Source organism: Myodes glareolus, chromosome 22 (genome assembly GCF_982192425.1).
Source record: "Myodes glareolus chromosome 22, mMyoGla1.1, whole genome shotgun sequence".
Taxonomy (NCBI): domain Eukaryota; kingdom Metazoa; phylum Chordata; class Mammalia; order Rodentia; family Cricetidae; genus Myodes; species Myodes glareolus.
Genome location: NC_142047.1, coordinates 12,593,335 through 12,606,971, shown reverse-complemented (window position 1 = coordinate 12,606,971; position 13,637 = coordinate 12,593,335). Strand labels below are relative to the sequence as shown.

Genomic DNA, 13,637 nt, shown 5'->3' with positions numbered 1-13,637 from the left:
GGTTGTGAGCCACCATGTGGTTGCTGGGAATTGAACTCAGGACCTTTGGGAGAGCAGGCAATGCTCTTAACCTCTGAGCCATCTCTCCAGCCCATAAGTAGGCGTTGTTAAGCTAATTTTTTCTCTGCCCTTTTCTGGTATAGGTATAGTGAAGAAACAATCTTTAAATCTATAACAGTAAGAGGTCATCCTTTAGAAAATAAGGAAAGCAAAGAAATTTCAGATTGCAGAGGGCCCACTGGTTGAATCACCTTAGTTACAGCATAATAAAAAATAGCATCTTAAATTTTCAGGCAAATGGATGGATCTAGAAAACATCATATTGAGTGAGATAAACCAGACCCAGAAAGACAAATATAAAATGTACTTATTATAAGTGACTTTAGACATAAAGCAAAGCAAAACCAGGCTACAATTTACAATCCCAGACAACCTAGACAACAAAGAGAGACATACATGAACCAATCTACATAGGAATTAGAAAAGGACAAGATCTCCTGAGTAAACATGGAGCATGAGAATCAAGGGAAAGGGGAGGAGAGGAGAGGAGAGGAAAGGAGAGGACTGGAGAAAAATGTAAAGCTCAGTAATAAGAATTTAAAAAGTTTCTCATTCTTGACTCTTAACAAACCATTTCTTTAAAGGTATAATATGAATTATCAAACTGATAGAAGCTATGGCTAAGAACGTTTAAGTCCAGGTAGGTCATATACCTCTCCCAAAATTCCATCCACGAAAGAAACGAGAGGTTATTAAATTCTTGAATGGAGATATTATCTGGCATTATCTTAGAAGTGGATTACAAATTGAAAAACATTATAGTTAGCAGATGACTTGCCTCTGTTAAGATTCTGGTTTAGTTGAGAATTTTAAGGTGTAACAATGATGTGAGCCAGAAAAATCAGTGGAGTTTCTAAGCAGAGCTCAAAACCAAACTGAACAGAATTTTGTTAGACACAGGGAAGCCATGCAGCAGTTGCACATGGGTCACAGACGTCAGGAGAAGCCCTGGTAGCCATATGGGAGCCACAGGCATGTGGGGATGGGGTGAAGCCATGGGACCGCAGGAGCCACAGGATGCTATGGTGGGGAGGACTGCCAAGGTGTGGGAAGCTGTGTGGCGCCCTGTGGGCTGGTGGCAAGGACTGGTGTGGCAGGAGAGGAAGCTAAGCTGGGGTGGATGGGAGCTGGGACGCTAGTGCTTCTCTGGAACCCAGGTGTCTGGGTCTGGGTTCCAGTTCCTAGAGCTGGAATTCCAATCCCAGTTTTGGCCTGGACTGGTGGCTAAAAGCCCTCAGGCAAACGGCTTTTTTGTAAATTCATGCCCCAAAAGTTAGGTGCCAAGTAAAGCACAATTAATAAAAACTCAGAGATAAAAATTGGGATTCAACCTGAAAAGTCAGAAAAGTAAATCATCCAGTCACTGGCTCTTACCTCTACCTCAGTCGGAAGTGGTGATCCTGCCTCCAGGAATCTCAGAATGAGATTCTCAGCTGAGACTAGAGCGTCGCCTCCCCTTTGATAATCCTCTAGTTCTGGGATTAGGGGTGTGCACTACTACTGCCTAATTTCTATGGCAAACTAGTGTAGTTACTGGGATTAAAGGCATGTGCTATTGCTGCCTTGTCTGTAAGACTGGCAGTGTGGCTATTTTACTTTTCTGATCCTCAGGCAAATTTGATTTATTAAAATACGAAATGCCACTACAGCGAGAGACACACAGAGAGAATTGCTATATTGGAAATGGCACAGAGAGAGAGAGAGAGAGAGAGAGAGAGAGAGACTAGAGTAGTTGTGGTGTCAGAGAGGGGACATGTTTTAAGAACAGAAAGGGCCAGGCCAAACAGGCTACAGTGAATTCAGCCTTGTTGCTGAATGGGAGATGAGGCAGCTGAACAGAGGGGGTGCTGTAGAGTATAGGCTGCCTGCCTTCCTGCCTTGTCTCTGCTTTCTCATCAGTAGAAATGTGAGCAAGTAGCCTTGGAACCCTCCCAACAAAGCTAGAGCTATTGCATGGCCATGTCTGCTCTGCCACGATTGACTTTAGCCAGTGAATCAGCCAGGATACCGCCGCCCTTAAATTGCTTTGTTAGGAGTTTGGAGACAGCAACAAAGAAAGAAACTGGCACAGTGGGACCTGAGTCAGGGTGGGCAGATTCAGGCTAAGGGATCCCAGCTTTCTGCTCCTCTGGGCCCAGGATGCCCTGCGAAAGTCTACCCAGTTGTTATGGCTTGCCAGGTGTGTCTGTTTGTGTCTGAGCTTTGTGGCTATTTCCTGTTTCCTCCCTCCCTCCCTGTCAGCCCCTGTCAGCCTTCTTCCTCCCTTTTACTTCATGTTTAACCATGTAGAGATGTGGGGGCACATGCATGATGTGGGTGCATCCTCAGGACTATCAGTGGTGCTGTTAGGAGAGGATGGGGAGCAGGAAAGTAGTGGGGTCTGACATGGGTTCTGGGAACTGAATTCAGGTCCTCTGTGAGCACACACGCTCCTTGACACTGAACCATTTCTCCAGTCAAAAGAACAAGAGTTTTTCTTTAAGGTACAAAACTAAAAACCTCTAGGGGCTGGAGAGACGGTTCAGTGATTAAGTGTGCTTGCCTCTCTTGTAGAGAACCAGGGTCAGTTTCCAGCACCCACAAGGCTGCTCCCAACCACCTGTAACTCCAGTTCCAGGTAATCCAAAGCCATCTTCTGACCTCCTTGGGCACCAGACATATGCATGGTGTCCATATATATGTGCAGGCAAAACACTTATAAAATAAAATTTTAAAAATATAAAAAACTTCTAAGAAAAATAAATTAAAAATATCTAAACTATTGCTATTTCTGAAATGACAGTCTTTCTATGATCACTTGTTTTTACCAAAAAAGTGTGCATTTTTTGAGGTTAATACTTTGTTTTTGTGGATTCATTTAGATTTGCAGAAGGTTTGCTGAGCTGGCATTGTTTCCCACGAGCCCTCCTGCATTCTCTTTCCTGTGCTCAACAATCGAGGCTACTAACCACCAATATCATACAGGTTTCTCCAAGGCCCTTCTGTTCTAGGGTGCTGACGTATGTCTAGACAGCGTGTGTCCTGCAGCTCCTCATTACTGCTGCCTGAAGGACACAGCCCTACCGTGTGTGTGTGTGTGTGTGTGTGTGTGTGTGTGTGTTTTAAGTTGTTGTTTGAAACAGGGTCTTGATTTGAAATCCAGCATGGCCTTGAACTCTGTATTATCCTGACTTAGTCTCTGAGCTATCATGACCTTTCACCCTCTTTTACAGTTTTTTTTAATCAACTTTGATACAAGCAACAGTCATCTGGGAAGAGGGAACCTCACTTGAGAAAAATGCCCTCATCAGTTTGGCCTGTAGGTAAGTTTGTGAGGACATCTTCTTGATTAATCACTGATGTGGGAAGGTCCATCCCACGGTGGATGGTGCCACCCGTGGGCAGATAGCCCTGGGTTCTGTCAGAAAACAGGCTGAGAGAGCTGGGGAAGTAAGCAGAAAGTATGGCTTCTGCCTTAGTTCTTTAGCGCCTGCTCTGACTTCATGAGGAACTGTAATCTCTATGTTGAAATGAATGCATTTTGCCCCAAGTAGCTTTTGCTCATGGTGTTTATCCCAACACTAGGAAGCAACTAATACAACGTGCTTGTTTTGATGATCTTCCTCACCCTGGGAAAAGCTCCTGCATATCATTGACAAGGGCAGGGTTTCTCATCATTTTGCTGGGGTGGAACAAAACCTCCTCTCTCCAGAAAAAAGGAACCTAGTAGAGGGGACAACCCAGATCTAAGTTCCCCTGGAGAGAGGGCTTATCTGTCCTTCCCCTACCTACCAGACCTGGCAGTGTTTAAGGCAGCAGAGCTGCCAAGTTGGGGTCCCTGGGGTAGCCACCACCTTCAGGCTTCTTTCCTAAAAGGTTCAAATTCATAGCTAATCATGGCTGATTGATAACAATGTGCATTGCCCTCGGAGATGACAAAGGACCATTCTTCATGTCACAGTGCCTTATCGTACAGTGCTGGGCAGTGCCTGGGCCAGCGTCAGCAGCCCTGGGTGGCACCAACACCATGCCCATTCCACAGCCTAGGAAGTAATGAAACAGACTGACTCAGGTCCTGTCCCGATGCCATCACAAGCTCCCACTCTTACTATGGCCTGCCTTGCATTATCTTCTAGCCCCGAGTCTCCTGTGTACAAATGAGGAAATCAGAGCCCTAGAGGGCCTGCTGTCAGTCCTCTCTGAGGGGTTTTGATCAACTTGACACAGCCCAGAAGGACCTGGGAAGAGAGCTTTGATGAGGGATTGTCTAAATTGGGTTAGCCTGTAGCTATGCCGGTGAAAGCTGGTCTTAATTAAATTATCTGTTTGGAAAGACCCAGCTCACCAAGAGAGTCCTGACTGTATGCAGAAATCAAGCAGAGAATAGGTAAGCAAGCCAGCTAGCTGAGCAGGGAGCATGCATGCATTCGTTTCTCACTACTCTTAACTGTGGAAGTGATGTGACCAGCTGCGTCATGTTCCTGTCATTGTGACTCCCCACCATGGTGGACGACGGCCAGTTGAAATAAACCCTTTCTCTCCTAAGGTGCTTTGTTAGTATATATATATATATGTGTGTGTGTGTGTGTGTGTGTGTGTGTGTGTGTGTGTGTGTGTGTGTATAATCATAGTAACAGAAATGAAATGGCAATAATGGTTCAGCATAGGTCAGTGATGGGTTACATGTGATGGGTAACCAGCTCAAGCAGATGGTAACCACATACAGGTCTGTATAGACAGAGCCTTTTCCCAGCACTGGGGCCCTGGACCCCAGTCCCTTAGCTTCCTGCAAACGTGTGGCCAGACCTCCCAGAGAAACATCAGCAGGGTGTGAGGACCACCCAGCTCCTCACAGGGCACTGGACAGCCAATAGCTTGGAGCCTGCATGACGCAGGAGGCCAGGCACAGCAGAGGTGCCTGTAAAGTCACCAACTTCCCTTTTACAAGGAGGAGGCCCCAGTTCCCACTATGAAGCTCTTCTTTCTGTTTTGAGCTGTTCTACCTCTTGGCAAAGAGATTGACTAAGTCCTGCCTTTTCCTTCAGACTTAGTTCAGTGTCCTCGACCACACAGAATGGGAGGAGCTTCAACCACCTCTCTTGTGATGCTCAGGTGAGTGCCCTCTACCCACAAGCAGCCTCAAGATCAGTTCACCCACTATCCAGCTGTTGATGTGAAATCTGACATACCCCCATAGACTCACATTCTGAACACTAGTTCTCCAGTAGTAAGCACTATGGCTCCTCTATGGAACTTTAGGAGGCAGAAGTCAGTTGTCTTAATCAATGTTCCATTGCTGTGAAGAGACACCATGGCCACAGCAACTCTTATAATGGAAAATATTAAATTGGGGCTGGCTTCCAGGTTCATCATGACAGGAAGTATAGCGGCATGTGGGCAGGCATGATGCTGGAGAGTAGCCGAGAGTTCTCTATCAAGATCTGCAGCCAGGAAGCAGAAAGAGATACTTCCTCCAACAAGGACACACCTTCTAATCCAATGGTTCTCAGCGTTTGGACTGTGACCCCTTTGCAAGTAAGTGTAATATACACAAAAGTTAAAACAAATGAGAAAAGAGTGGCTGGGTGGTGGTGGCACATGCCTTTAATCCCAGCACTCAGGAGGCAGAGGCAGGTGGATCTCTGAGTTCAAGGCCAGCCTGGTCTACAGAGCAAGTTCCAGGACAGTCAGGACTGTTACATAGAGAAAATCTGTCTGAAATACATAAATGTGTGTGTGTGTGTGTATGTGTGTATGTGTGTGTGTATACACACACATATATATGTATGTATGTGTATAGATAGATAGATAGATAGATAGATAGATAGATAGATAGATAGATAGAGGCACCTAATTCCTGCTCCCTGTGATAAGAACAGCCTCTGCCACAAGCCCCTGCCCCTGTGAGCCAAACTGCCTTCTGGTGTCTCCTTTGCCATAACAATCAAAACTCCCCTTCCCTTAGGTTGTGCCTGCAGGCACTCTGCTCACAACACAGGACAGGAAGCAATGGGCCAGCCCAGCCCAGCCAGCCCACTGTCCCAGCCTGAGCTCTTCCACCCCCTTCCTTCCCCTTGCTGCTGTCCCACTCTTTGTGGCTTGCAATGTAGTTTCCTGAGAATTCAGCAAAGAATCGCTGCAGAGGAAGGTAGATGGTCATGCGTGTGCCACCACCCAGGGACTTGTATCCTTAGATGAATGGGAAATTGCAGGTCGGGCCTGGTACCCAATGTCTGTAACCCTGGAGGTAGGGAGGTGGAAGAAGGAGAATGAGCGGTTCGAGGTCAGCCTACTCTATATAATGAGTTCCAGGACAGCCAACTCTACATAGTGAGACCTCGTCTCAAAAATAAAATAAAATGCATGCAAAAGATTGGGAGATTTGGACACAAAGATTTTAGAGAGGGAAGATGCTCTGAGGCTGGTAAAAGGGGAGGAGAGAGGACAGTTCAGGAGAGCCGCTTAGAGCAGATCCCTGCCTTACTGGGACACCCTGTTCCTGCCCAGGGACACCCTGCAGACTCCAGCCACCACTGTCAAGCCCTTGGCCAGTGCTCAGGATGAAGAAGTAACAAAAGAAGGGATGAAGAATCATTGCTTTGTGGGGGCTCGCACCTTGGGTGGGGGCAGATAATGTCACGTGGTGGTGAGACCTCAGACTGAAGCAACAGGCCCCTGACTTTTGTCACCTCTGTCCAGTGAGTCCTTTCTGCCTCCCCAGGAAAGGCCTCTTCCACCCTAAACAGGACTCTGCTCACACCTGCTGTGCTCTGAATGGGGGAGGCTCCATGCAGGCACCAGGGAGATCTTGGAAGGAAGCTTCCTCCCCTCAGCTCTCCTGAACCCCTGAGCCTAGCAGCCCCTCTCTCTTCTCCAGCCACCTGCTCACCCCTCACAAGCCCTGCCTTCTGCAGCCTGTCTCCTGCCCTCTCAGGCTGCAGGGCCCTTTCCTCTCTGAGGCAGGGCCTATCATCTTGTCTCTTTCTTGATTTCTCTACCTGGCCCCACTTCTTTTTTCTTCTTTTTCCCCTTTCCTGGGAACGTTTTCAAATTAGAGGGAAGTCACACTACTAACGCAATGAGTACTTGGATGTCTTTCATCTGAACTCCCAGCTGTCAGTGCGCTGCCATTTTCCATATCCCGGTGTGTCTGCAGGTTGATGGACTTTATTTGAGGAGTCATTGGAGATTAGGTTAAAGCCTTGTGAGTCATCACCTCTCATTCCAGCTGTGTTTGCTAAGAACAGGACATTCTCGTACAAAGTTACCATTTAGATGTTAATGGCAGAGATTCATTGACACACTATTCTTTATATAAAATACAGTCCTATTTTAATACCACAGTTGCCCCTATAATGTCCCCTTTGCATTCTTCTTTTCTGACCCAGGAGTCAGCCTAGGAATACACAGAGCTATGAATCAGCCCAGCTTCCTCCAGAGCCACTGCCCCCAGGCTGTCACTCACTGAGGTCCTGTCCTTGTTTCAATCACCAATCTGCTAGGCAGCTCCTGGCCCCTCCAGCCTTCTTTTGGCTCCTTTACTCCTTTTCTCCTTCCTGTGTTGGCACCAGTCCAGGAAAGAGCCTCTGGTTTATCTCCTTTCCCAGTGCCATGCCTACCAGAGTCTATGGGGAAACACCCTTGCCTGGATCTCAACTGTGGCTCCTCCCATCCCCTGCCCAGTTTCTGCTTTCGAGACCATTGTGTTACAAGATGCCCTCAAGGCTTCACTGTCATTCTGGAGAATCTATCTGCCTGGGTGCTGTCAGAATGCCTGGCTCACCATATACCCAGTGGAAGGAAGCATGTGTGTGGTACCCATTAGAGTTCATAGATCAGGATGATATGGGAAATCAGCTCCTGGATATCCCTTCCCCAGTCTGATGCTCCCAGGTCTGATGGAGACCAGGCCTCAGATTAATAACACAAGGAGCCAGGCTGTCTGGGACTGCTGGACATACCTATGATGCCAGCACTTTGCCTGAGATCGATCCTACCCACCTTGTCCAGTCATTCCATGAACCTGAGCATCTCCCCTAAGTTTGGCCAGCTAATAACACTTCCCCCTAACTTGCTACACTAGAAGTGTCCCCCAAAGCTCTGCTGGGTTTGGGTGTCTGAGGCTTCTGTCAACCCATAGCAGGAAGGACCAACTGCCTGTGGAGCACTGTTGACATCAGATTCCTAAGTAACATCAGGGTCCCATTTAGCAGCAGAATGTTGAAAAGCAGGGCTGGTCATCAGCCAGCATCTAGTAGGAGGGGCGGGGCCACCACTCCCTTTCCAGGGTGATAGAATTACCTGGGCCTCTGGAGGCCTGCCCAGTTCCCACAAGAAATCCCTTGGAAGGGGAGGGAAGTCGCTTCTGCTGGCAGGGCAATATTGAGTTCTCCGAAGACCCATCCCTGCCTGCCTCTCAGGTTTTCCAAAACAATAGAATGGGTGCTTCTCAGACATGATGGCAGAGGGCGAGGGGGCGCTCTGCCTGCTTGGACTTAGAGTTGAGAGTAGAGCCTCCACCCAGCACAAAAGGCCAGGCAAACACAGCTGTCTGTCACTCACCAGCACACTGGGCACAGATGGACCAACCATTTGCCTACTAGGTCAGAGTGCAATGGAGCTACGGCCCACCCTGTGCCTCCCTTTCCTCAGACTCTAGAATAGTCCCTGCTCTCTGTTAGAGCGAGGCCAGCAGGATCCCTGTAGTCTCTAGGAAAAATGTCTATACCTAGCACCCACATGAGCAGCTTGCGAGGACAAGCAAGTGTCCGGGAAAAGCATATTGGATTTTGTTCCAAAAGGATGTATGGAAAGACAAGAAAAAGCACCCTTTGCCTGAAAGCAGAGCCTGGCGACTGAAGCTAAACAAAGCAAGCTCCACCTGGGCAGTGGCTGTCTGCCTGCTGCTGATGCAGTAACTGCCAGGCCAACCCAGCAGGGATGCTGCTGTGACTACAGGTTCATGCACAAGGAATCAAAAGAGCAGATATGGAGTAGATCTCAGGGACCAGACAGGTCACCTTCCCTCTACTGTTGGGGAAACTGAGGTCCCAACGCACTGGGACACATGACAAGATGATTTCGTGAGCCATGTAGGTTGGGGATTCTCCAGGCTGCAGAGGTCAGACCTGTGAGCTCCTTTAAGGTCAGGGGAAGTTGAGTGACATCTTCAGACAGAAGTCCTCAGAGAGGTGCTGACTATGAGATGGCACCCATTGGTTGGACTTCACTGAGCAGCAAGCTAGGAGAAGGCAGACCTAGCACAAGGAGCCAGCTCCAGAAAGATGGGAAAATCTGGAACACCCTAGCCTAGCATGTGAAGGTAGCTAACCTGTGCATGGCAAGGGTCGAGGTATTCTTTCTTTGATAGCCCGTACAGTACTGCTCTGACGCAGAGATACTGTCTTCTTGTGACTTTCTTTGTCTAATCAGGAGTCTTACCAGGATAATTTGCTGGAAGGTAGGGCCCATATAAGGGGTGTGGGTGGCAAGGCCATGGTATCCTTGAATGACCCACAGGCACAAAGAGCCATGACAAGTATCTTAGGGTTTCTATTGCTGTGAAGAGACAACATGACCATCGCAACTCTTATAAAGGAAACCATTTGATTGGGGGCTGGCTTACAGTTTCAGAGTTTTCGTCCATTATCATCATGATGGGACATGGCAGTGTGCAGACAAACATAGTGCTGGAGAAGGAGGTGAGAGTTCTACATCTTGATCCATAGGCAGCAGAAGCATCTGTGTCCCATTGTCCATATTTGAGTTTCTAAGACATTACAGTCTACTCCCACAGTGATGCACTTCCTCCAACAGGGACACACCTCCTAATAGTTCCATCCTCTGTGGGCTAAACACTCTAACACTTGAGTCTATGGGAGCCATACCTATTCAAAGCACAATAAATATTTAGAATGGTCCTCTCTACTCATGACAAATAGGGGCTCCAGACAATTGAATTTGATTTAGAAAAAGCAAGAAATGTGTCCACTGCAACCCTTTAACAGTCAAGACTCCTTGGGGGAGTCTAGGCTTGACAGACACTTTTACAAACATCCTTCAACAAATCACACAGTTTTTAGTTTTTAGGGGTTCTGGAGGGCAGCTTTTGCACATACACTCATGCTACCTCCATTACACCCCGCCTTTCTTGGTGCCTTCCTCATGCCAGTAAATGTCTCAGGCTCCTTTTTCTGTTCTCGGGCTATGTGGGGTGTGCTACTAGGAGGAAATCTATTTGGTTGGCTTCCATGGTATGGTCCACGTAGTCCAACCATGGCTGTCTCACCGTGGAAACTCCAAGAATCTGGTAGTCATCATTTGCAAGGCTAGATGTCTCCTCTGTCCCAGGCTGGCATTTTGGAAGCCTGAAAAGGTTTATTCCAATCTTAGTGAAGGAATGCCATAGCAATAGGGTGTATGAACTTGACAGAAGGCGTGAAGGCATGCAGGCAAAGATCAGCTTCCTTCTTCCATCTTCTTTTCTATAGGCTGCCACCAGGAGGAGTGACCCAGATTTAGAGTCTGTCTTTCAGTCTCAAATGATACACATTTAGGGTGAGTCTTCCCACTTCACACGATCCAATCAAGAGTGATCTCTCATAGGTGTGCCCAGATGCTGGGGCTTTAGATGATTCCGGATGGAGTCCAGTTGACAAGCAAGATGAGCCATCACAAACCCACCTCTTGTCAGTTTGTCACAATTTCATCCCTTAATGTTAAGTTCAATTTCCAAATGTAAACAATATCCAGGGCCTAGTTATGCCAAACATGATATAACTATCAGACATACAGCTGGAAATGCAAGATATACCTTAGAATAGGTAGCAATGTATCTTGAGGGACATTCTATTAGTATCTCAGCTTAAATATGATAACTACCAGTATCATCTCAATTGATTCTACATTACAAGATAGAGACATGAAAGAAACAAAACACAAATATCTGCACAAACACATTTTTAGTTTTGTTTTGTTCTGGTTTTTTGTTTTTTTCAGATGGGGTTTCTCTGTGTAGCCCTGGCTGTCCTGCCTCCCCAGGGCTGGGATTAAAGGCATGCACCATCAACATCTGGCACTAAACATTCTTAACAAAATATGACAGAAATGCTCATGTTAATTATAGTTCTCATTTCTGTAACTGGTCACATGGCCTTAGCTGATATAAGTAACTTACTCTCCTACCCATTCTGTGTTTCCTCCACCACAAATAAGAATTTAGGTAGGTCTTGGTTCTTCTCCTGGAGGAGTGACCCATACCTTCATTCCTGAAGGGTCTGTGCCCTTTGTCATCCTGCCTGGATTAGGTTGTGGTCATTTCCCGTTGACTTTCATCACAGGACACGGTAGCACCGAGAGATGCCCTAGGGATCTCCTGCACTCCAGACATAATCTTCCTTTTCTCCATTGTGAAGAAGCAATCCAATTTCTCCTTGGTAATCTGTCATCCCTCCCAATGCTGTCTTCCCTTTCTTAGCATTTTGGCTAAGAACATCAAAGGCATCAGAAACCTAAAATGATAAGGGGAAAGTCTGAGCTCCCAAAACTTCTAAGCTACCAGAACTTAAGACCTCAGGAACAGGAAGCAAATAATTTTCTAGTGGGTAGTTAGGAGTGATAATGAGTGGAACAATTCCCATTTCCACCCCTGGGTTCCTGGACTCATGGATCCTGGCTATGGGAGAAAGCATAGGGTAGGAGTACTTTCTCCTCGGGGCTGCTAGCTCCCAAATAATGATACAGAGACTTATTATCAATATAATAATACTATATTATTTCAGCCCTAGCTTAGCCTTGTTCCTAAATAGTTCTTTTAATTTAAATTAACCTAACAAGGGAGCAACTACTGAGGGAGTAGGCCTGAGCCAGAAACATCTGCAGGACCAGGTCCAAACCAGGGACCTCTGCAGGAGGGGGCCCAGGCCAGGGACATCTATGGAAACAAGTCTGAGCCAGCTACCTCAGCCTGAGCAGGCCCCAGGCAGCAACCTCCACAGGAGCAGGTACAAGGGGCCACTATTGAGGAAACAACCCCAAACCAGAGTCCTATATCAGACTGGGCATGAGTCAGCAACCTCAGAGGTAGCAGGCCTGAGCTAGCAATATCTTCTTGAGCAGGCCAGAACCGGCTACCTCTTCCAGAGTAGGCCCAAGACAGCAACCTCAGCAGAAACAGCCCCAAGCAAACAATCTCCATGGGAGCAGACTCAAACAACCCCTGGTATTGCAGAGCCACCACTGAGTGACCTCCAGGAACACAGAGTGACCAACAGTTTGACTGGAACCATGGCCCTGACTGCAACACGAGGAGCAACAATTGGAGCCTTGGATTCACTGGCACCTGGAAGATTGGTCACCAGAGACACAGACAGCCCCAACTACACCAATCAGACGAAAAGATGGCTGGACAAGGTAAGAGCACACACCAGACCACACACCCAGCACTCAGTCAGGCTAAACTCCATGTCTTTTCCACTAGCATTATACTGAAACACTTCAATATCATTAAATATTCTTCCACACTGTAATTTTAAATACCCTCCTAGCACTTGGTTATGTGAATATATAATGATTCACTTCACGAATCTGCTATGGTCAAGTTCAAATTTTAAATCTTTGTCTTTTAAAAATCATACTAGGATTCAGGTGTGATGACACACTCCTGGAATCTCACACTTATGAGGCCTGAGCAGGATGATTTCAGGTTGTAGGGCAGCCTTGATTTGAGAGCGACATCTGTCTTCAAAACCACGAGCAGCCGCAGAGTGTCGAAGTCGTGCGGGAATTATGATCATTTTCACTAAAATTTTTATTAGAAACTTTCCTAGAAGAGGAATAAATCAAAGAGTACAATGTTGCACATCTTCAGATAAATACCACCCAATTATTTTCAGAAAGATGTGGCTGATGTATGTCTTTGCACCATATGACTGTGTTCTCAAACTCTGATTGCTACTAGAATTCATCAGAAAGCTTAAAAAATTATTGTGATAAAGTAGGTGAAACTGAACATTTATCAGTTTAAATACTTTTCAGCTCATAGCTCTTAGAGGCATTAAATAGAATCTTAATACTGTGCAACCATCACCAATTCCATATCTAGAACTGATTCAGTGTCCCGTGCAGGAAATCTATGTCCGCAAAGCAAAGAGAAGGATTAAAATTTTCTTCTAGTTTTCCTAAGCTCGATTTACCAGCTCTTTCTCTTTGGAGTATTCTCTTTTTGTTGCCTTGTTTTGTTTTACAATGCTTTTAAAGATTTGTTTTTATGTCATGTATGTGTGTATTTACATGTGTATATGTGTGTCTGTGTGTGATTTGTCAACACGGGACAGAGGAAGTCTTACAGGCAGTTATGAAACCATCTGTGTAAGAGAAGCAAGGGTTCTTAATTGCTGAATCATCTCTGCAGACCCTTGTTTTGAAACTTTTGAGTCAGGGTTTCATGTAGCTCAGGCTGGCCTGAATTTGCTATGTCGCTGAGGCTGGCCTTGAAATCCGTATCCTCCATCCACTCCTGAGTGCTGTGATTGTAGACGTGTGGCTTTGTGTGGCCTTTATGTTGTTCTTGGAAGTATGTGGTGTTCTCATTGGTTCTC

The 13,637-nt window shown here is 46.5% G+C and overlaps 1 long non-coding RNA gene across 1 annotated transcript; it reads left to right on the top strand.

The window, feature by feature from the left end:
• The first annotated feature begins 2,925 nt into the window (after positions 1–2,925).
• Positions 2,926–5,568, top strand: LOC148118422 (uncharacterized). The gene is made up of 3 exons (XR_015736024.1): positions 2,926–3,362; positions 5,085–5,151; positions 5,404–5,568. It is a non-coding gene; the product is annotated as an uncharacterized LOC148118422 (long non-coding RNA).
• The last annotated feature ends 8,069 nt before the right edge of the window (positions 5,569–13,637 follow it).